Source organism: Chelonoidis abingdonii, chromosome 3 (genome assembly GCF_003597395.2).
Source record: "Chelonoidis abingdonii isolate Lonesome George chromosome 3, CheloAbing_2.0, whole genome shotgun sequence".
Lineage (NCBI taxonomy): Eukaryota > Metazoa > Chordata > Testudines > Testudinidae > Chelonoidis > Chelonoidis abingdonii.
This window is the reverse complement of record NC_133771.1, coordinates 126748352-126770556: the sequence shown is the minus strand read 5'-3', so window position 1 is coordinate 126770556 and position 22205 is coordinate 126748352. Positions and strand designations below refer to the sequence as shown.

Genomic DNA, 22205 nt, shown 5'->3' with positions numbered 1-22205 from the left:
TGCTGGGAGGGACTGGAGGAGCTGATTGGGGCCTGCTGGCAGGTGGAAGGCATTGGAACGGAAGGGGAGGAGCTGACTGGGGCCAACCGGTGGATGGGAGGCACTGTGGGGGGAGGAAGAAGAGCTGGTCCATGGGACTGCTGGTGGATGCTGAGCATCCACTATTTTTTTCCATGGGTGCTCCAGCCCCAGAGTCGTCACTTATGCATGGTCTTGTATTAGCAGCAGACTCTGGATTTTGCCAAGGATGAGCTCTGACTGGGCACACTTTTCCTCTTTGAAACTCCCTCTGACTTTCCCAAACTTCAGTGCTGCTTTTCCTCAGCCTTTTATTCCTCATACTCTGGGGGGGGAGTATATGTTTTCTGATTTATTCAAAAGGTCTCTGGTGACCTTTCCTGGCCTCGATTTTGTACTTTGCAAAGAAATTACTTTTTTGTTGCTCTGGCAATTGGAATCAAAACCATTACTTCAATGAGAAGGCTTTCAGGCCATTTTTCCTTCTGGAGTCCCTGTTGCAAGTGGGACAGGATTTCTGTGAGCCTCCTTGACTCTATGCCGCCTTCACTCTACACTGGTTATGTGAACCATCTTGAGTGTCGGGACTGAAATACCAAACACCAGGTAGGTTACCCAGAAAATCGCATCTTTAAATATACAGACTTTTCCTAAAACAGACTATTCTGTACAGCATTGTTTCCTGAAGTGTGGGCTGTACCCCTAGTAAGGGGGAAGGGAGTCTGGACAGATCTCATAGTTGTTCTCGAGAGTGCCAGCTTTTATTTTATTTTTTAAAAGTAAGTTTCTATCTGTTATGGTTGCAAAGAAAATCTTCAAAACAAGAAGTTCAACTGATGCAGAGAAGCTGCCTGAATTTGCAGAGAGCCTGGAAAAATTACTCCGAGGTGAAAACTTCTCCATTCATTTCAATGGATGCTAACTCAGATTCCAGGAGGGGTACTTTAAAGGTGAGCACTGTTAACTATTTCCTTGCTAATCAAAGTCTGAGAGGAATTATCATATTGTAGATCAACCGTAACATTTTCCACAATGGGGAAAGATGCTAAGGATTATCTGAGGTAGGTGGGGAAGGAGAAGTGATTTCATTTCCCTGAAGGGGGGGATTCAGCTTTCAAAATTTTGGGAACCCTGTTGTAAAGGGATACTGTTAACCCTTGTTTTCCTGACCTGCTGTGAGACCCTCCACTCTCTGCACCTCACTTACCCATCTGTCAGAGAGGAATAATTATATTACCCGCCCTTTGTAAAGTGCTTTTAAAATCCACAATAAAAATCAATATATATAAATGCCAAATGTTGTTGTTTTTAATTCATTTTCAATATTATTCTAACTCACTAACCTTCTCACCCTTCCAATATTTTCAAATATTTGGAAATCAACTTAAGTGTTCGGGCAAAATTATTTACATGTTATGTGCATTTTTTTTAAACATTAAAAGTACAATTCATTACAAATATTATTTTCAGTGAACAGATGTTCAAGTTGGATTAAAACTGCAATCATTCATCTTATTTTTAGACTAAGTACTCTTCAAACCTGACACTGCTATTCTGAAGCTTGAACATCATTGAAAGGAAGTAGAGTGGAGAATTGCGTCTGTCAGTTGTTGTTTTTTTTAAGGTTTGTTCATAATAACAAAGTGATTTTTAACAACTGTCCATCTATCTCAGACTTTGTAACACATACATTACTTTAAGATATATTGTGGGGAATGATAATTATATAATCCTATATGAACAAATAGTATATACCCAACAACTCCAGTGAACTGATGGTATAAGCACGCTGGACCTGATCCTGATCTTACTGATGTTGGTGTAACTAGATGGGCTTCAGTGGCATTACTCTGGATTTATACCCATGTAAATATTAGAATCAGGCCTAGTATATTATTCCCTTTTCCCTAGAAATTACCAAAACAATGAATGGAGAAACTATCCTTTTGATTCCTGTTGGTAATGGCAAAAAGCCTAATTCAAATAAAGAGAAGCCAATAAGAGTCCTTCCGTTGTTTAAAAGGGCTTTGGATCAGGCTAATAGAGCTCCTCAATTCTGAAATGTTTCAGATCCAGCCAAGGGATCCAATCCAAAGCCCACTGAAGTCAATGAAAAGACTTAGTGGCTTCCACGCTGTCAGGACAGAATTTAGGACACTGGCAGGATAGTCTTGGCAATCATGCACTGTTACTTCCTATGTACATTTTGTCTCCAGAGATATCTGTTCTATGCTTTTCACAAGCACTAAGACTTGTTCTCGTACTGCAGTCTGGACGCAATTTAGTTTGTGTTAAATGGATTATGTACAGGATGGATAATGAAATATTCAATAAATTATCCCTATAATCATTCAACCCTACAACAACAAAGAAAATCTCTAATTCCAGTTAATTAGTAACTAAATCTGAACACTTGGTAGATTAAGAATCCAAAAGCTAGTTTCCTTAAGGACAAAGAATATTTCATACCTTAGCATAGATAATATTTGGATGCCTTGATTTTGACTAAAATTGTTTTTATAAGCAAGGCTGCCTGTGTCACAAACTGCAAAACAAATAAATTCCATTTTAACTAGCTATAAATCTAATGCAATACATTGTACTTTAGAACAATACTGCAGTCATACTGGAAATACTTATTTAATGAAACCAAGGGAATACACTGGAAGTATTCACTTCCACCTGTTAGAAAAGAAAAATCAAAATTCTTTGAGTGATTGCTCAGGTGTATTCCACAGTAGATGTGTGTGCTCGCCATGTGCACCGGTGCTGGAAGTTTTTCCCTTAGCAGTACCTATATGGGGGGAGCACCGCTGCAACCCCTGAAGTGGCACCTCTATATCGGACTATAAGGGGAGCCGCGCACTCCCTCTCACCCTCAGTTCCTTCTTGCCTCCAGTGAAGGTAGTCGGAATTTCATGCTACAGCCTTGCTGCAGCTTCTCTAGTTAGCCTTAGTAGTACAGTTGTTCAAATAGTTGAATAGTTTCTCAAGTTAGTTGACTGGGCTCGGGGCAGGCCCTGTGCCCCAGGCTTCAAGTCGTGCAACTCCTGTCGCAGTTCTATGCCAAGAAGCGACCCGCATACTCAGTGTCTCTGCTGCTTGGGCGAAACTCATGTAAGTGAGCGCTGCAGGATCTGTGGATCATTCAAGCCACGGACTAAGAAGAAGAGGGACATTAGACTTCGCGCTTTCCTAATGGAATCAGCACTGGCCCTGGCACCGGCACTCCAAATGGACTCAGCGCCCAGCACTGCATCCTCGGTGCAGAGCGAAGTCCCCTCCACTAGCCAGCACTGCTCTCCCTCCAAGAAACAAGGGAAGACTCAGCGGCACTAGAGAAGGAAAGAGGTGAGGCCAGACCCGAGCTGGGCAGCCCATGATCCCCCTTGGGACTCAGACCTCTGAATCGCATTGAGTGGAGCAGCCCGGTCCCATCCATGTGTGCCTCCTCTGCGGTGAGAATGCTGTCGACATCGGAGGCTGCACAGGCCGCGCATGACATCCTAACCCTCCCGGTACCCAGGGCGCCACCCGAGACGGGCCCCTGATCTAGAGGGAAGCCACCACTGGAAGCACAACAGACCTCCCCGACATGGCATAGTCCCCGCTCCGCAGACCACTCGCTGCCTTGCTCGACACGATCTTCCCGCAGCTCGCACCAGCCCTCTGCTCCACTCAGGCTGACCAGCCCACCGCCTGCACAGGAACCTCAGGGCTCCTCCACACCTTGTGGCCAGGGACACAAGCACCAGGACAAGTGCTGCCGACATTCTTCCTTGCGTTGCAGCTACCGTAGCCGATCCCAATGCCACCATCGTCGATGCTCCAACTCAAGTTCCCGCTCTACCAGACCTCACACACGGGACTCTTCTCACAGTCCACTGGCATCGGCCATCATAGCTCCGGCTGCCGGGTCGAGTACAGGAGCAGCACCTCGGACAGGTACCGATCCTCATTGTCGAGGTCCCAGTCACGCGGAAGGCATTGTCGCAGGCACTGTTGCTCTCGCTGCTCCTACAGTACCGTACGGTCGACAGTGACCTCACCATCGGCACCCAGCCACCCATCTCCAAGTCGTGCGGCTCAGCGAGAACAAACTGCGCCACCCGGACCCCAAGTCGGTCAGTGGCACAGTACACTGTTGCAGGGGCAGTGGTGTCAATTGGCACCACAGCAGCAGATGCCTGCCCAGGCGAGATCTCGCTCAGTGGCTGGAGCGTCTCAGGCTCCTTTGGCCTCCCCTCCTCCTACCGTTGACATCATTGAGTGTTCCACTTGTAGGAGGTTTGCAGGTTCAGGTCATTTGTGCCTTACCTAGGGGTACATAGCGACTCAAAGTCAAAGCCAGGAAGAGAACCAATGTCTCCTTATGCCTATTTTGCTGCTCAGACCCCTAAACAAATTGTGGTTACATCTAGGACACAAATATTATACAGATTCTATTGTATTTAATACCATGTGTGTTTTTTATTTATTTTTCAATCTGTAAGCCAGAATGTGTTATCTCTGTGTACCAAATTTAAGAGAATATATCTCCCTTTCCTTCGCATGTGTTTGTCCATCCCCTCCCACTCTGCCTTTCTGTGTATATGTATGCAAGTATGCTGTTACTAGTCTCGTCAGCTATTTTCAAAATGCAGCTCGTCCTGTCTCGTCAGCTATTTTCAAAATGCAGCTCGTCCTGCTTCACTAGATGATATACAGTACCCGGCACATGTGGGGCTGGGGAAGATGGATAATACAATTATTTTCTAGTTTCCAAATAAAATTTACAACCTAGATTTCAAATTGACTAAACTTTTTTTGGTGCCTTTGTTTGTGGGTACCCAACTTTAGACAACTTGAAATGGCCTCAATTTCAGAGGCTGGACATTTAGCTCTTGTGAAAATCAAGTCTGTTAAAAGTCTCTCCACTTAGGAATACAAAGTTGAAGAAATCAAAATATTTTTGTTCCCTTTTAAAAATCTAGGTTTCCGTGTCTGATTAGTAGTGATTTTTTTTTTTAATTCCTCTCTGCTGTGAAAGAGTACCGAGTTTTGAGTACAGTTTAGGTTCTTAGATGGGAGATACGGTAAGAACATCCATTTTTACATGTCTCCCTCGTAAATCTGTCCAGATGTAGAGGTTAGTGGAGTGGCACCCATTTACACTGGGTCTGAATCTGTCCATTTGATTCAACAGATTTGAGGAATCATATTGAAATAGTCCTGAAACCCCTAGACTGTGGAATTGCTATAGAATTGAGTTAGCATTCCCTACCTTGGCTATTTGATAATACTGTTTTATCTTCCATGTTATTGAGAGAGAATGCTACTGAGATCTGTTACAAGTTATCATCTCTTCCAGTTGGCATTGTTTCCTATGGCAACATCATCTTGTTGTTATGAGTTGGTGTAATGCACAATGTAAAAAAAAATAAAAAATCACACTCTGGGCTGCCAGCTTGAAAGGTAACTTGTGTCTACACTTCAATATTTTATAAAGCATTCAAACTAACATGCATTTTGATAGCCACGAAATGATATGTTACCACTTATATATTCTCAGGCACATTTATTCTGGCTGCTTAAGCCTATTCTTTGTATTCTCATCACAATTTGCCTTTTTTCTCCCTGTCTGCTTTCATTTAATGTTTCTGAAGGGGGTTGGTAAGGTGGTTTTTTTTTTTTTCTTTTTTTGTAAATTCTTCCTGTCACTTTTCTGTATTGTAGAATCCTTAATTCCTCTCCACCCTCATGCGGGCTTTGCAATGCTCAGTGAGCCTTGAAGATCCTGCTGTAATGTCACCCACTACAATAGACAGAAAGAGATGATTCCTCAAAACAAAAATCAGTTTTGACGCAAATCGATTTATTCGTGCCAGAATCGTACTCCTTCAGAAACACAGGCTTCTGCCACATGAGCTAAAGGACTTCTCTTTAAGGGACAGTTTGTGAAGACCCTTATTCAAGTGCACTGAGCCTGGGGGAAGTGTGTGGAGCCCCTTACCCTTTTAATGAGGAGCATTCCCTCAGCACAGCCTTGGGAGCAGAGGACCCCTCCAAGCATGAAGGGAGGCAATAATGCCATGCCACTCACCAACCCTCCTACAGCCCATAAAGTGGACCGGTCCCATCAGAAAGATCATATTAAAAGCTGAAGCATCTTGTATGGTCCCCTTTCACACTGGGCTACTTAGGAATAGATTGTCTCTCTTTCAGGAATAATTCCTCTGTCACAGGGTGAATTGGTCTTTTAAGAGGGAACTGGTCCAAACCACCTGTGCCTCATTAACATTCTGAGTGAGGGCAGCTGGCTTCTCTGAAGAACCTGAGCAGAACAAGAAATGGGAGGGGGAAGCTGTAGCTGGGTTGAGGAAGCAGTTGTAGGTGAGTGCTGCGGGGAATAAGGGGACTGTTCGGATTATAATACAATTCTAGGAAGGAGGGCCGGGGACTCTAGTCCAAGGAAAGAGAGAGACTGAACTGAACCCAGCTCTGGGAAGGAGTGCTTGGGGCTCCTGATTGAAGGAGACAGAAATGTTTGATGACCAGCCGGGTAAAGTACATATAGACTAAACAAATTGAATCCCTCTCCAGAAGGAGAATGTTTTAAAATGATATATACTGGGTGATGAGTTTGAGGAGCCTTGTCAGAGAGGGAAACTGAAGTAGGTTGCTGCAGAGCCACACCAGGTCATGAGGGGGTGCCTGGGAAGTGGCCACCCATTAACAGCCTCAGTCGGCTGCCCAGGAAATGGAGCAATTTCACAGCTGCCCTACTTGGGCCGGTAGCTAAATATCATAATTTGGCCTTTTCCTTTTGGTAGTAGTAAGTCTTTCCCCCTCTGTTTTGTGGGTCAGCATTTAGAGAGTAAAGTCACATATTCAAAGCCAGTGTTTTTTGGCATAAATCTGTATTATGTACAGTCAGTTCATTACAGCACTGTCTGTGAGGAAGCAAAGAAACAAGTGAAAGACAGGATGAATAAAGGGTGACCCAATGGCCCCTCTGTATTCGTCTCCTATCCTGGGAGCATAAAGCTCTCTTCTCAATTTAGTGACTCCTGTTCTTAATTTTTCGTTGGAGCCTAAGCTGTGGGGAAGGAAGAAGAGGAAAATCACAAGAGGACAGACAGAAGAAGATAGGAAAGATCTAGAGAATAAAAGGCTAAAATAAACCAACTCACAGTTGATAGAGAATCTCCAGAGAAGTCTCTCAGAGATCATCAAAGCAAATGAAAGCACAATCCTGCAGGCCCTCAGCTTCCAGAGAGGAAATGGCTTTGCAGGTTAGACTCCTCACCTCTTTTTCTTTAGCAGCATGGCTTTGACCTGATCTGGCTGGTCTTGTTTTTAGGTAAGTGCTAGACTGGTGTTGCAGCTTCTTCACAGCCTACCAGGCAACCAGACCTCTCATTGCTTTTTTTCTGCTATTTTTTCCTGCCGCCTCCCCCACCCCCATGCTCCTGACCATAGCTGAATGTGAATACCATCTAGGATTGTGGGATCCCTTGTTTCCTACTCCTTTCCCTTTACACTGTATGAGGCATGGATTTCCTTCCATCACTCTTTCTGAGGTCATATGTTATTTTATTATTTTATTAGCAATTCTTCTCTTTTAATCTGTTTTATTTTTGTATTGCATTCATATCTTTTTAAAAAGAATAATGAAGAAATGATTCTCCACCTGAAAATAAAATATGGAGTAGGATATCAACTACCTTATGCTTAGGCTTTTGTCACCAGAGAGCCAGAGTAATTCACATACATTTAGTGAAACTACCCTCATGACACCTCTTGGAAGTAGCAAAGTACTGCTAGTCTCTCGGTGTCTCAGCTCCCCATCTGTAAAATGGGGATAAGAGTGGGATTTTCAAAGGCCTTCAGCTTTGTAACCTAACTTGGCTACTATTGAAGTCGATGGGAATTTTACCATTTACTTCAGTGGGAGCAAAGTTGGGCCAATTTTGAGCATTTTCGAAAATCCCACCTAGCTCTCCACAGGAAGTCTCTGGCAGAGCAGGAACTCCCAGTTTCCTGCATCTCAGTTTGATGCTTTGCCCACAAGACCATCTTTTCCCTCTCTCATTTTCAATTATATTATGGCATACCATTGACTAATATGAGTGCACCATTGAAAGACTTCCTAATTTACATACAACTGATAGTATGTACCCTTTTATTCCTGTTCTCACTTGGTACCTGTTTATATTGTCTCCGTGGTTAAAAGCTGTGCCACATATTCTGAAGTTCTTATCCCCTTTAGCTTAAGTTATGAGTGAAGAATTCAGGCTATTTCTGTATATTTTTAAAATGTAAAACAGCAGTACACAAACAGCAATAGAATTCAGACACCTTTTATACTGTGTCCAAAAGAGGTTATTATATAGAACAGAAGCACAGGTCTCGGTAATAGGTTGCTTTTGTCTAAAACCCCAGACAAGAAGAATTCTGAACTATTTTCTTGCCTAGGCAAGGAGATCATGATGTGGTAAATGAACCTGGAAAATCAACTCATAAAATTATATCCAAAGTTCAAGTGTTGAAAAGACATCCCAGCCACCCACATCAAAATTTTTGCTGCGTTCACTGTCACAATATGTAATAGACTTCACTTGCTGCCCAAAAGCAAAAAAGACTGTGGTACATAAATTAAAATTGATAATTATAATTGATCAGGGATGAAACTATTTTGAGCTGAGTTGGCAAATTCTAGCAATGACCTTACTAAACCTAAATCTTAATCTTTGCCAAAATGTTAGTGTCAGGATTCATTTAGCAATGATAAGGGCATGCATAAGCTGCAATCACTGGGGTCTTTATAATATTTCAAAAGTACAGAGATCAAAGCTGTTTTTAATTATTCAGGTCAGGGGATTTTATGGAAAGCAAATACAGCTTTCAAAATGGGATCAGCAATAAGCCCTTTTATGGAAAGACATCTTCCACTGTAGTAGCAGTGTCTAAATATTATGTACCCCAGAGAAAAGAGATGACATTTACAATGCATATGGATCAAAACAGGAGGTGGTGTTTCATTTTGGTGGTTCTTTATATGAACTCTGTGGTAGCTTTCTTTAAAGAAAAATATAAAGGCAACTCTACACTAGAAAAGGTTTGTCATTATAGAAATTCTGACAAACACTCCTCCTGTAGACGCAGTTAATACCAGCAAATAAATGGTATCACTAATACCCATTGGTAGAGCTTGCTAGCCTGTTTCTGCAGCCCAGGAAAGCCTCATTGCTATGCCCAAGTCTCTTTTGGGGCATAGTTCTATTCTTCAACATAACACTTGTGAAAAATATCACACAAAAAGCAGTTCCTCTACTTACTTTAAGCCACAGCTCCTGGAGTCTTTTCCTCTCCTCTCTCAGTGCTGAAAGAGAATACCCCTTTGCCTTCAATCCCTTGGCTTCAGGGCCTACTGCAGGACTGAAAATAGCAGTGTGAATGTTGGGTCAAGTGACAGCTTGGTCTCTCAGGGCCACCCACTGCCTGGGTCTGACCTTAAGTGGCTAGGGAAGGGAAGTGGGGTGAAAGGGGCAGGGCAGGGGAGGAGTGAAGCTGAGGTAGAGAGACTGGGTGGTGGGGAGAGGGTTGGAATTTACTTCCCATCAGCACAGGGCAAAGAAAACCAGAACTTTCTCCAGTTTTGACTGGAGTGTCCAGAGCTCCCAGCTTTGGCTGTTTCTGCTCTTGTCAGATGGAGTGTCTGGCTGGCTGTTCTGTGCAGTTCTTCCTCAGGGCTGTATGGTGGAGGGCAGGGGAAGAGAGGTCTAGTGCTCCCAGAGTTGGGGTAGGGTCTCCCCTACACAGTTTTGGGTCCAGGGAAGGGGTAGTCCTGGCTGGGCCCCATTTTGCCCCCTCTCACTGAGTCCCAGATTTGGCTGCTTCTGGCCCTACTGGATAATATAATTTACCCACCTTTATAATGTGCATTGAGATCAACTCTTTGCACTTGTGTTCCCTCAGTGGTGTTTTATACAGAATCTGCCAGAAGTTTCCACTTGTCTTTGTCACACAAATAATAATCACTGCTGAATCTCACATCCAGAGCTCAAGCTGAATTCTGTTTTGGCTGAGTTTATGCATGAGTTGCCCCCTCCCTGCCAGTGCCTTTTGGAAGATTGTGAAACGTTTACTTGACTTCTATATTTATTAAGAAACCTTATGTTTGAACTATCAGAAGGCACTGGAACAAGAAAGTTGCCTGGGCTGCTGATATGCGTTCACTTTTTCTAGTATGCCAGAAAATTTGGTAAGAGTCACTCCTGCAAGCAGGGGCCAGCAACGTTGTGGCCACGCAGAGACTCACTGAAGTGGTATAAGTATCTACATGACAAACAAATATTTAATAACGAGTCTTCAGTTTAGCAGAGAAAGGTCTAACACAATCCATTGGCTGGAAGTTGAAGCTAGACAAGTTCAGGTTGGAAATAAGGAGCAGGTTTTTAACAGTGAAAGAAAATTAACCACTGGAACAATTTACCAAGGATCGTGGTGGATTCTCTATCACTGACCATTTTTAAATCAAGTTTGGATGTGTTTTAAAAGATACGTTCTAGGAATTATTTTAAGGAAGTTCTATGGCCTGTGTTATACAGAAGGCCAGACAAGATGATCACGATGATCCCTTCTGGCCTTGGAATCTATTATATTGGTAGAAGTGAGTTTCATACTCATTAAGAGTAACTTGCTGCAGATGGCCTCCCACAACCTTCCATCCATAACAAGGAAACACTGTCATGAAGGTGAGACAGGAGGGAAGCCTAGAGAAACTCTCAGTACAGTGGCAGGCAAAGAGCAGAATTTGCTCTGGGCAGTGGTCTATGGATATAAATGATGTGTTCAGCACATAGGTGCTAGAGAAAAAACAGAGATGAGTGCATTTAAATCTGCATTAAGGATCAGCTCCACTAGGCAAGAAGAACAAGGGTTCTTGGGCAAAATGATATGGAAACATAGCATGAAGCAAAAGAGATGCAGTTGGGCAGGCTAATCAGCCACCTATTTTGTTTTTTAAATAGTGAATAAAATGGAGCATGAAGCTGTTAACAATTCAGTTTTTATTTCTCATATAAAATGACAATCAGGGAGCCAAATCTACACCAATGTCCATGAAAGGATATTGTGAAAATAAACATCCAGAGCCCAGTTCTGTCCAGAGATTTGCAGGTATAACAACCTTTGACTTCACAGACCTGTGGGCAGAATTACTTTATTTACATTCAAATTCATTTAAATTACTACATTACTTTATTTAAATTCATGTGCAATGAAATCTGCACTAATGGTCCTCTCCATTAGGCAATCCCGTCAGAGGTTCTCAAACTTCATTGCACCACTATCCTCTTCTGCCAACAAAAATTACTACCATGACCTCAGTAGGGGGAACCAAAGTCTGAGCCTACACAAGCCCTGCTACCCAGGGCTGGGGGGTAGAGTGGCCAGACAGCAAATGTGAAAAATCAGGACAGGGGTGCGGGGGTAATAGGAACCTATATAAGTAAAAGGCCCAAGAATTGGAACTGTCCCTATAAAATCGGGACATCTGGTCATCCTACTGGGGAGCCAAAGCCGGAGCCCCACTGCCTAGGGCATCGGTTTCAGCCCCAGGCACTGGGGCTCGGACGTCGGCTTCATACCTGGGCTCTAGCAAGTCTAAGGCCAGCCCCATTAAAATGGGGTCAAGACTGACTTAGACCCACAGTTTGAGAACCACTGCACCTACCTTAAGCAACCATTTCAGGATACCCTCAAGCTATACTGTATTCAGCCACTATCTAAAGGCAGCCTGAACCAGACACCCAGATACTGACTGGTCATATGGGTGGAAATTTAAGTCACATGCCACTATATTTAACATTGTGCTTGTTGAAATAGCCTCATGAGAGTCAGACTAGGACATTGGCCTTTCTGCACTTCGCACAGCTCAGGAGTGGGGCCATAAAGTTGGCTTTCAGTCACTTTTATAGCCCCTTGATCCTGGGGCTGCACATGCCAGGCTAGTCCCAAGTGGTCAGCTGGAGCCCCCACATGAGATGAGAATGGCTGTTTATAAGGAAGTTCCAAAATCTGCAGTATCACTAACTGCACAGTCAAGTTGACTGATCTAGTTTCTCACAGTTAAGCTTTTGAGAAACCATTCTTTTATTCTTTTTTAACACATTTGTGTACTATGCGATTGGCATGGTATAAAAACCTGGAGAGACAGATCGCTAAGGTAAAACTTTCAAAAGAGCCAAAGTGACCTAGAAGCCTAGCTCCAGTTTTCTAAAGTGACTGGGCTTTAGTGTTTTTGAAAGTCAATGGGACTTAGGTTCCTAAGCCCCTTTTGAAACTGGGCAAAATCACTTTGTCTCTTCATAATTCCTTTTGAAAGGAATGGTTTAAATTACCCCTGATGGAAAAGTCCTATAGACTCTAATAGGGATTAAACTGAGTGGGTTTAGAAATTTAATAGGATGCTGTAGAAATTATTCTAAAAACCCTATACTATTTAAAAGATTATGATTTTATTTACATATACAATTCTATAGCTGGGATATAATTCTCAGTTTTGTTCTGTAGGAGCATTCACAAAATCTATAGACAAGTAATGATTTCCTATAGGACTTTTTCGTAAGACATAATAATAGTAAAGCACTGCAAGTTGGCAGACAACGAGAATACTTAATACTCATTTCAAACGCACACATAACATTTTAGCAAATTGTTTAGTGAAATAGCCAGCAGCAAATGTCAGCATTATCAGGTAGGTGTCCTTCGGGCGTCCTCTTCGCAGAGAGGAAAGGCTTGTCAGAGATCATCCACCGAGATCTGATTTAGTGTTTCTAAAGATCTCAGGACTTTCATACTGCCAGAGCAAACATAAAATAACACCCTTTCATTTAAGCACAGATCCTTTGCAACTCATTCACTTCCTTAGCTCATGGGGAAAAGAGCCAATGTAATAATAATGATTAATAAAACAAATCAAATCTAAACAAAAACATATATAATATTTTATCCAAGTGGTGACTTAGTTACAAACGTTTGTAATTCATAATAATGAATTTGTGACTACCCTGATTCTGCATTGCAATCTGTGTGTGCAGAGTGCTGCTGCACCCACATGGATCTGCATTGCATTCACACTGCAGGATCAGGATCTTAGCCATGATTCTTTTATAAAATATTGTGGGTCAACAGGCATCTTTAATGATAACCAGAGTCTGCTCATGCAGAACTTATTGGTGTACATTTCTGTCAAACGTCAGCTTTTTGCCACAAACTGGGGAGCCCAAACTCTCAAATATTTTATAAAGGTTGTTTTTATAATGGCAAAAGTGTGGGGATTTAAAAAAAAAAACCCCTCCCTTTCTTTTCTAAAAAATGACTGAACCATTTTTGCTCAAACTTTCCCCAAAAATTGTCTCTTGGGTGGAGAGCAAAGGAAGACAATTTCAGCTTGAAAGATGAAATTTTTTTAGAATTATAAGCCACTGAAATAGGTGAGTTATAATGGAAACACTTAGGCAGCTTTAACTATCGCAGTCACTATTTACTCCAACTATACTAGATAACTTTCACTAATAACAAGCGTAGCTACCCTATCTAAATGACAGTCTATTGACTGAGTTAAAGCAGCATTATCAGGTTATATATTGTAGCACACTGGAAATAATTAACTAGGGTCATAAGACAGGCTCATCCTCTCTGCCCTACCACTGGTTCAGGTAACCTCTGCATACTTCAGTCACTTCCTCTGGGGCACCTGGCATTGGCCACTGTCGGTAGACATGATACTGGGCTGGATGGACCTTTGGTCTGACTCAGTATGGCTGTTCTTATGAGTGAAGTGAAGCCATGGTTCATGCTCCCTTTCTGGCTCCTTGAGGGGTGCTACAGCTGCAAATAGTCTGTGTGTTTCCCAGGGCAGAGATTGCTGCTGTATGTGATACCTGTGTCAGTTGTGGGGAAGAGGGAGGCCTCTTGCTTTTCCCTGCATCCCTGTGCAGTGGCTGCATGCCATCCAGCTCTCACGGCTTGACAGAAGGAGCAATGGGCTTACTTAAATCTCATTCTGAGAATGGGCTGAGAAAAATCCTTTAGCTTGAGGGAAACACTAGAATGTATGTAGAAAGATGAATGGAAATGGGGATGAACCAGAGCTCCCTCACTCCACAATCCTGCTGCCAGCAGGTCCATCTGCACCACTCATCTCTCTCTGTGTCCTACTCTCCCTCTTTGTCAAGGCCAGAAGACACAGAATATAAGCTAATGCTGCTGCAAGCCTTTTCCATTATAACCCTTCAGTCTTCCTTTTTCAGTTGCTTATGACTTCAGGCTTTTCCTGTTGCTGTTTCTCAAGATTTGTGGGGAGCATCTGCTCACAGCGGTTGCTCTTCTGCTCCACCCTCATTTCAGCTAGATGTGGTCCATCCAAAACTGTGACACCCTAATAGTTCTGTTTGCTTCTGTGGGCTTGCTAGGAGCAGGCAGAGAAGATCCCAGAGCCTCTCTTTTCCCTCCTTCCACTAATTCTAGGGCCTTTCTAGGCCTTTTTCCTTTCCTTTACTCCCTTCTGCGCCACACCGAAGATGGGAGCATCTGATATACGAATTTGTTAAAGAATGGAAGCCTTGAAGAGGTTTTTAGTAAGAGGAATGGTGGAAAACTGTAGCTTTTAATGCTCTGTACAAGTATCAAAGTAGAAATCATAGAACATATTCCATTTTCACAAAGCCCACCTGCCAAAAACAATCACGTTTGTACTACATTTGAATAAAAATATTATGTTTACTCTTTGTAAAAACTCTTCTTGAAATGACAGTGTATTTCATCTTTACATCACGGACACCAAGCAACAGCAGGGCTAAAATGCTCAACAATAAGAGATCAAAAACTTTACTGCGTCACCTTTGAATTGTGGCAGATGGGGCGAGGAGCACAGTCGTCCCTCCAACCACTGAATAAACACAGGATGCTATGCAATAGGATAAAACAAGAGCCCAGACCAGTTTCCCTACCTCATTTTAAATCCACACCTTCAGCAGCAAAGCAGCCTTGGACCTCATTTTAGCTCCTTAAGGCTCTCACGTGGCAAAGTTACATGGATACAAACATGGGGCCTGAACCTTGAAATCACTTACATGAATAGCTCCTATTCAAACACACAGTATCAATAATATTAAGTAGTCCCTGGGTCCCATCAGGAGTGGACAGAGTGGGTTTCAGTATGGGCTAGCAATGTGAGTATGTACATGGGGGGGCCAGGCGAGCCTGTGCAGGCCACACTGAAGCCCACATCACCATGTCCTCATGGCTCTTTTTAGTGAGCTACCTAGATTAAGGCTGGTGAAGGAATGTTTACATAAGCTGCAAATTACACTACTGGTTGCAGTGTAAAAGTAGCCTAGGTCTGGCTGGACAAGGGGACTGGGATGAGATGGGAAGAGACAGTAACAGAACAGGAATAGTTGCTGGAATGGGACAGAGGGGCTCAAGCTTGAGGGAACAGATGGAGGAGTCTGTAGATCCTGTAGATCCAAGATTCCTGAGTCTCACCAGTCTTCCGCTGTTAGCAAATATCTATGAAACCCACTGGCAGTGTGTTTCTCATCCCCTCTAGTGTTGCTTTACATAGAGGATGACAATTTATATGAACATGTAATTAAAGATTGTATCATTATACACACATACAAGGGGTTGGTTGAGTTAGGTTGTACAGGCAACCTTAATCCTGGCATTTCCTAACTTTTGAGTCTTTGACTTTGAACCTTAATGCTCTTTTAATGTTGTTTTTATTGTGTAATATATAAATCTGAAACAAAACCCTGGATCTGAAGACTTATCAGCTCTGAGATATTTGAAATCTAAATCTGGATTCATGTTTTCCCACTCAGAGCCAGCTCTAGTTCTGCTATTCTAGGTGAGTGCACGCCCTGTTTTATGTGTGAGAACAGACCCTGAGATTAAGAAGCAGCAAATTACAATATTTCCAATTATATTTTATTCCTATCCAATTTCACTTATACAAGTGTGTAAAGTAGAGTTAATGGGCTAGATTCTCAGCTGGTGTAAATTAGTGTATTTCCATTGAAGCTAATGGAGCAATGCCAGTTTAAAAAAAGCCCAAGATGTTTACTTTTTGGTTCAAATTTTGGTAGCAAAATAGCATCCTCTCCTCATGGCTCCACCTCACATTGACCAAAGCATAGGGGAGAGTGTGCTGCACCATTTTGCAGAGCTGGAGGCACATTCCTTCCCAGAATTCTCTCTCAGCAGATTCACTTGAACTTCACCCTCCAAAACATGCCATGTAAGGCTGCCACAATCTTGCCCAAAGTGACTTACAGTAGTTAAGACAGCAGGCTGAATACAACATTAATGAATGCTATTCTTGCCTAATTAATACGAGGTAATCAGCTAGTCCATGAATACTTAAGAATGTTCTTAATTACTCTATTTTTATCAGCCCAAGTGCCAGACGCAGCAGTGCAAGTGATCATTAGTGTTGATTTTTAAATTCTTAGGATTGTAACATTAGTCACTGGATTTTGCCTCATTTACATTTGCTACATTGATTCCTCTGCAGTTACCTTTCTGTCTTCCATTTGCTGCTATCATCCAGTTTAAAAGCTTTAGTTTATAAATTATTTTTAAAATACTGATTTCCATGCTTCTAAAATGACAAATAATCACACTGTGGGCATAATTTCAGTATATTAGGAACCGGAAAAACAGCAACAATGGTTCAGGTGACTACAAGACAGAAGTTTTCAGGAGGCATTTCGGGAGAAAAATTCATTTTTCTTACGCGATTATCAGTCTTCAGGTCATTAGTATATATGGCAAGTTTACTGTCCAAACTCCAAGGGTATATATGACATAGAGGACCCTTTTATACACAAAATCTGTGGCCTTCTTCCCTCCATTAATGAGTAGATTATTAATATTTGGGGCCTGTGGACATTACTATAATACAATCAGGGATCATGGCCCCATTGTACTAAGCACTGTCCAACCACGTAGCAAAAAGCCTGTGCTAGCCTTCAAGAATTTACAGTCAAGGTTATGGAATCTTTTTTATAAGTAGATAGAGCTATACATCTTCATTCAAAGAAGTCAGATTGAGTCCCTTGCAACAGTAGGTCTACAGGGGCCACTCAAATGCAAACTTCTTACAATCCCTGTTCCATCAGGGGAGGACCTGGAGCCTGATGGCAAAGCCCACAAAGTGCATGAGGCAGTCCAGCAGAAAGTTGGGCCCAGCAAGCTATTGAGATATGTGATTTGCACATTTCCCCAGCAGCTGCTGCTGGCTGTAAAATAAAGCCATTCCCTCTAGGTGGAAATATGGAGGGAAATGGCTGTAGTATCCTCCCTGCCTTCACTTAGGGAGGTGAATACCCCCTTTATTGCAGCTGCAGGGAGATGCGGTTTGGAACCTTGTGCCTATGGAGATGAATGGGGCCAGGAACAGAAATCTGGCCATGACCCTGCGCTGAGCTCAGCACAGGAAGGTCCCTGTGCCCAGATGGCAGCCTTATTGATATCAGTGGGACTTTGCATAGGAGTAGGGCTTGGGTTTGGATTATAATTATACCATCAATACTGATGTATAGGATTAGTTTTAGGAGTTTCTCTCCTTACCTGAATGTCACACATGTATCTTGCATTTTAATTGTCAGTAAAAGAGTAAGCAATTCTATGTCTACCAAGTAATATAGTTCAGTCTCCAGCAAAACCTTTTAAAATGGGTTGCTGCAATGTCACTGCTGTGGCTGCTGCAAATCTTGTAACAGGATTAGAGTGTGATGGGGATTTTCTGCCATGGGTTATTGGAACTCTGATTGCCTTGTTAAAATAAATATGAATTTATTCATTTGTTTTGTTCCCCTTATTGAAAAAAGAGGACAGGGAACGGTGAGAGGAGGACAGGGTAGATGAGCCGTTTCCAGCATGTAAACAAACCTAGGTTGTGTTACTCACGTCTGAAATGGTACTACTCATCGTGGGTGGGCAGGAGAGAGTTGTGTCATGAGAGTAAGCAGCAGCAAGTGGTGAGACACTGATGCTAATAAAATGGGATTGCTCAGTGCTATAGATTTACTCCATTTAGTGAAGTGACTCCTGATCCATGTTTACACTTCTTTGAGACACTGGGTTTGTTTGTTAGGAATAACAATTCTTGAGGCCTGTGTTTTCTCTCATTTGCACTAGTGTAAATGAGGAGTAACTCCTTTGAAGTCAATGGAGTCAGACCTATCTCAAACAGGGGTGTGTGAGGAAAATTAGGCCCTGAGGTTTAATAAAATACTATAGGAACAAAGCACCCTACAAAACAGTAACTAATTAATTGATTTATTCACTGATTGGCCAATGTCCTGAACATTCTGTGCCAGGAATTTTTATTCATCTGGAAAGTGGAGCGTGGGAAACACCATTAGCTACATAATTCAGATAGAAAAAGTATAATATAATGGTGCTTGTAAGAATAGTTAAATGTTGCTAGTGTAGGAGTGACTATGCCAATCAGATGATGCAATATTTATATGAGACTAGCTATGTTAAAGTCTGTGTTAGGCCTGTAAGCATGTTCATGTACAGTATGAACTCTTTCAGAAAGCTACATATCTGATAGGATTACATTCACCATTCCCTGAGGAGCTAAAAAGGGGCATCCGTTAGCACCACAACTACTTTTCAAAACTCTGTGCCAAGTGCAGAATAGCTATACAGCTGAATAGTGCCTTTGTGCAGTTTAGGTTAATCTACTTTGGAAGATTAATCTGAAGCACAAAAAGGCACTCTTAGAAGTCTTGACTACATGGTGTGGTAATGTGTACTGTGGGGGTGTGATTTCTATAGCACACAATTGTGTTGTGCATTGAGTGCTTCATGTAGATCCCTGCTGGTGTGCATTAAAATTTCTCTAGCGTGCTTTAATAAAGTGCATCAGTATTATGCTAAAGTGCACTAGGGAACTTTTAGTGCGTGCCAGCAAGGTCAACATGGACCAGTTAGCATGAAACACATTAGTGCACTTTAGCAGTCACCCCATCCCCCGCAGTGTGCATTACCTCACCATGTAGACAAGCCCCCTAGTGTAGAATAAAAATGTTGACATAGGGAGTTAGTGTGGAATTCCTATTGCATTTTAAATTTACATCCTAACTATTTTGCACTAACTTCCCCATCCATTCCCTATGTATACAAACTCTGAGTTTCATTGCATTCAGTACTAGTATTCCTGATTAATTTGTGTTTTCCCATCCCTTTAAATCTTTATGGTGGCGTGATTTTTTTCATCAATATATACTTGCATAGATTACTGCATCTTATTCTTCTGACATGAAATCATAGCCATACAAAGTAATGCTGATTTAAATTATGACATGAAAATTATAAGGTGAATATCCACATTTTGGGTGAAATCCTGCCCCACTGAAGTCACTGGAGTTTTGCTGTTCACTACAGTGGAGCCAGGATTTCACCCACAGTTTCTGGCAGTTTTCGAAAAGACACCTGATAATTTAACATAAAATGTTTTTTAGGGATAGTGGAAATCACAATCTGATTTCTCTCAAGCATGCTGAATATCTTTAAAATAATTCTACCGATTTACATTTTGGGCATGAGTTTATGATAAACTGAGTAGATCCCCACAACACCTTTGCAGTAGAGAACGGGCTTTTATAGAAAATATCAGGATATATTGTGGATGCAGTGAGCAAAAGGGGACAAAGAGATATTAAATACCATAGCTTCATCCCCAGCTTCCTTTGTCACAGTGAGTGGCAGGTATTCATGGCCAGTGGCAAAATTAATTTATAGAAAGAAGTTGGTGCTAGGATTAGAAACCAAGTGCTGACATTTACTAAGTGAATTGAGTTAAAGGAGTAGGTTCACTCGCTAAAGCTGCTAGATGCACTTTTGGAGGCTATTAGTGGAGGAAATAAATTCGGTGCCAAGTGTGACTTTTTTAATGCATGTGCACATGTATCACTAGAGGCCATCCAAAGTATCCTTGAAATAAAATACCTGAGATTCATACCAATTAATAAAGAAAATGGAGTTTAACTGGAATCTGAGGCCCCAGGCATATTTCCTGTGGATTTAGCTAAAGAAACAGCTTTAATGAGATCAAGAGAAAATAAGATTAATTGTACATTTTCTTCCATAACCTACCCATCTTAAAATACCCCTCAACAATCTATTATTTCATTCTTAAAAGCTGAACATGCCTGTTAGTTTGATTTGGTTTTCTTTATCTGTATAGTTTTATTTCAAGGTTTTTTGTTGTTTTTTTTAGCAATTTCTGACATAGAATTATAGAAATGTAGAACTGGAAAGGACCTTGAGAGATCATCTAGTCCAGCCTCCTGCACTAAGGCAGGACCAAGTGAACCTAGTCTGTCCCTGACAGCAGTTCGTCCAACCTGTTCTTAAAAACCTCCAGTGATGAGGATTCCACTGTCACAGTCAGAGCAATTGCACCTATATTCCCCCTCCGTTATCCAGCCAAGGCACCCACTCTCAGACTTTTGCTCCCCGCTGCCATCTCTCTTGGACTGAGACGTGTCTCTCTCTTCCTCCAGAATGGGGTATTTCTAGGGCACACAGTTTCCTGCCTACACTGTGAATTCCCCAGTAAGTCAGCCTGCCTAAGCAGGCAGGCTTTGCTTTCTCCTAAGAGGCTACGAACAAAATAATTGTCCACGGTTGTTATCACATAACTCTTCCTTAGAAAGCACATTTATTCTTAATTTAAAAGCATTATGGAGAAAACATTTTGAAAACAATAGAAGAACCTACGCACATCCTAATCAGATTACCAGAGATCACCCCAACTCCAACAAGGACTCTGGCAGGTTAACCGTGCTTCCAACCCCACCGAAGGTCTTTTTGCCCCATGCTTACAAGATGTTCCATGCTTACCGCCTTGACTAAGAACAAACAGACCCTTGAATCTCTGAGTGACTCTTAAATACAGTTTGAGTCTTTGATTTGGGAACAGGTAATTCATAGACTATGCATCTTTCCTCAGGGCGTAGCTTCAGAAGGTTGGGTTTTTGCATAACCAGAGTTACATTTGCATTCACCTCACCCTAGAGATTTCCTGGGAAACTCATTTAACTTTAAAAGTTCTCATTGTTTCAAATAGTTCTTTGATGCTCATAAGACTTCCCAGCATTTGCAATAGTAAAATCTCCTCCCTAAAGATGTTAAATACTATCCTACTATAATACATATACACACACACGTTTCCATAGCACATACTGCTACTGAGAATCTGGGCTGTGATGTAGCCTGTAGGCAATTACATAAGGGCTGCCATAAGTTAAAGCAGCCCCTAGGCTGCTCTGACTTATTCTGGAGGCTGCAGCAGGCCTCAGGTAATCAAGAATCTGGGCAACATATGCTTTCTCCAACCCAGCCCCATCCCATTCTTCCTGGGCTCCAGGTTCTGTAGGTATAACAGAGTTAGAACATATGAGGGTTAAGACTCCAAGATAAGTAAAAGTAAATAATAGTTAGAAGCACTGAGGAGTCTACTCCAGAAATTCCATCCCTGCGCAGGTATTCTACTTCATTGAGAATGATAGGTTCTCTTTTCTGTAATGTTTGTTTTAAGAGGAGCGTTGTTTTTTAAATGGTCTAAGAATTAGAAGTCCTTGGCTTTGCTGAGTTACCCAGTAGTTTTTGTCATAGGCAGCTTGTTTCTTTTCATTTCCTCGATCTTTCTCTGGAAAAATGTTAGCTCTTTACAAACAGCTCTCCTGTTACTAGATCATCAAACTTCCTTATGATATTTCCTGAATTTTGTACTGGGCTGAAAGTTTGATATAGTTCATGCTTTAAGTTTTACTCCTTGTTGGAGAACCTCCGGCCTGGTCTACACTACGCGTTTAAATCGATTTAAAGAGCGTTAAATCGATTTAACGCTGTACCCGTCCACACTACAACGCCCTTTATATCGATATAAAGCCGCATTCTGTACTCTTCCCCAACGACGAGGTAGGTGCTAAAAAATATGCTACTTCGAATATGTTAGTGGACGGGAGGGAAAAAAAATCGAGCGTTATTGGCCTCGGGAGTTATCCCACATTCACCACTGAGACCCTCTGGGACAGCAATCAGAACTCGAGGCACTGGCCAGGAAACAGGAAGAGCCCGCGAACTTTGATCAATCCTGTTTGGCCCAGCGTGGG

The 22205-nt window shown here is 42.1% G+C and overlaps 1 long non-coding RNA gene across 1 annotated transcript in view; it reads right to left on the bottom strand.

Annotated features, from left to right (window-relative positions):
- LOC116832465 (uncharacterized) overlaps positions 1-12647 on the bottom strand; it is a 45857-nt gene extending 33210 nt beyond the window's left edge. Inside the window, exon 1 of the long non-coding RNA XR_004375454.2 lies at positions 9339-12647. This is a non-coding gene — a long non-coding RNA (uncharacterized LOC116832465). The remainder of the gene's footprint in view (positions 1-9338) is intronic.
- Positions 12648-22205: the final 9558 nt, after the last annotated feature.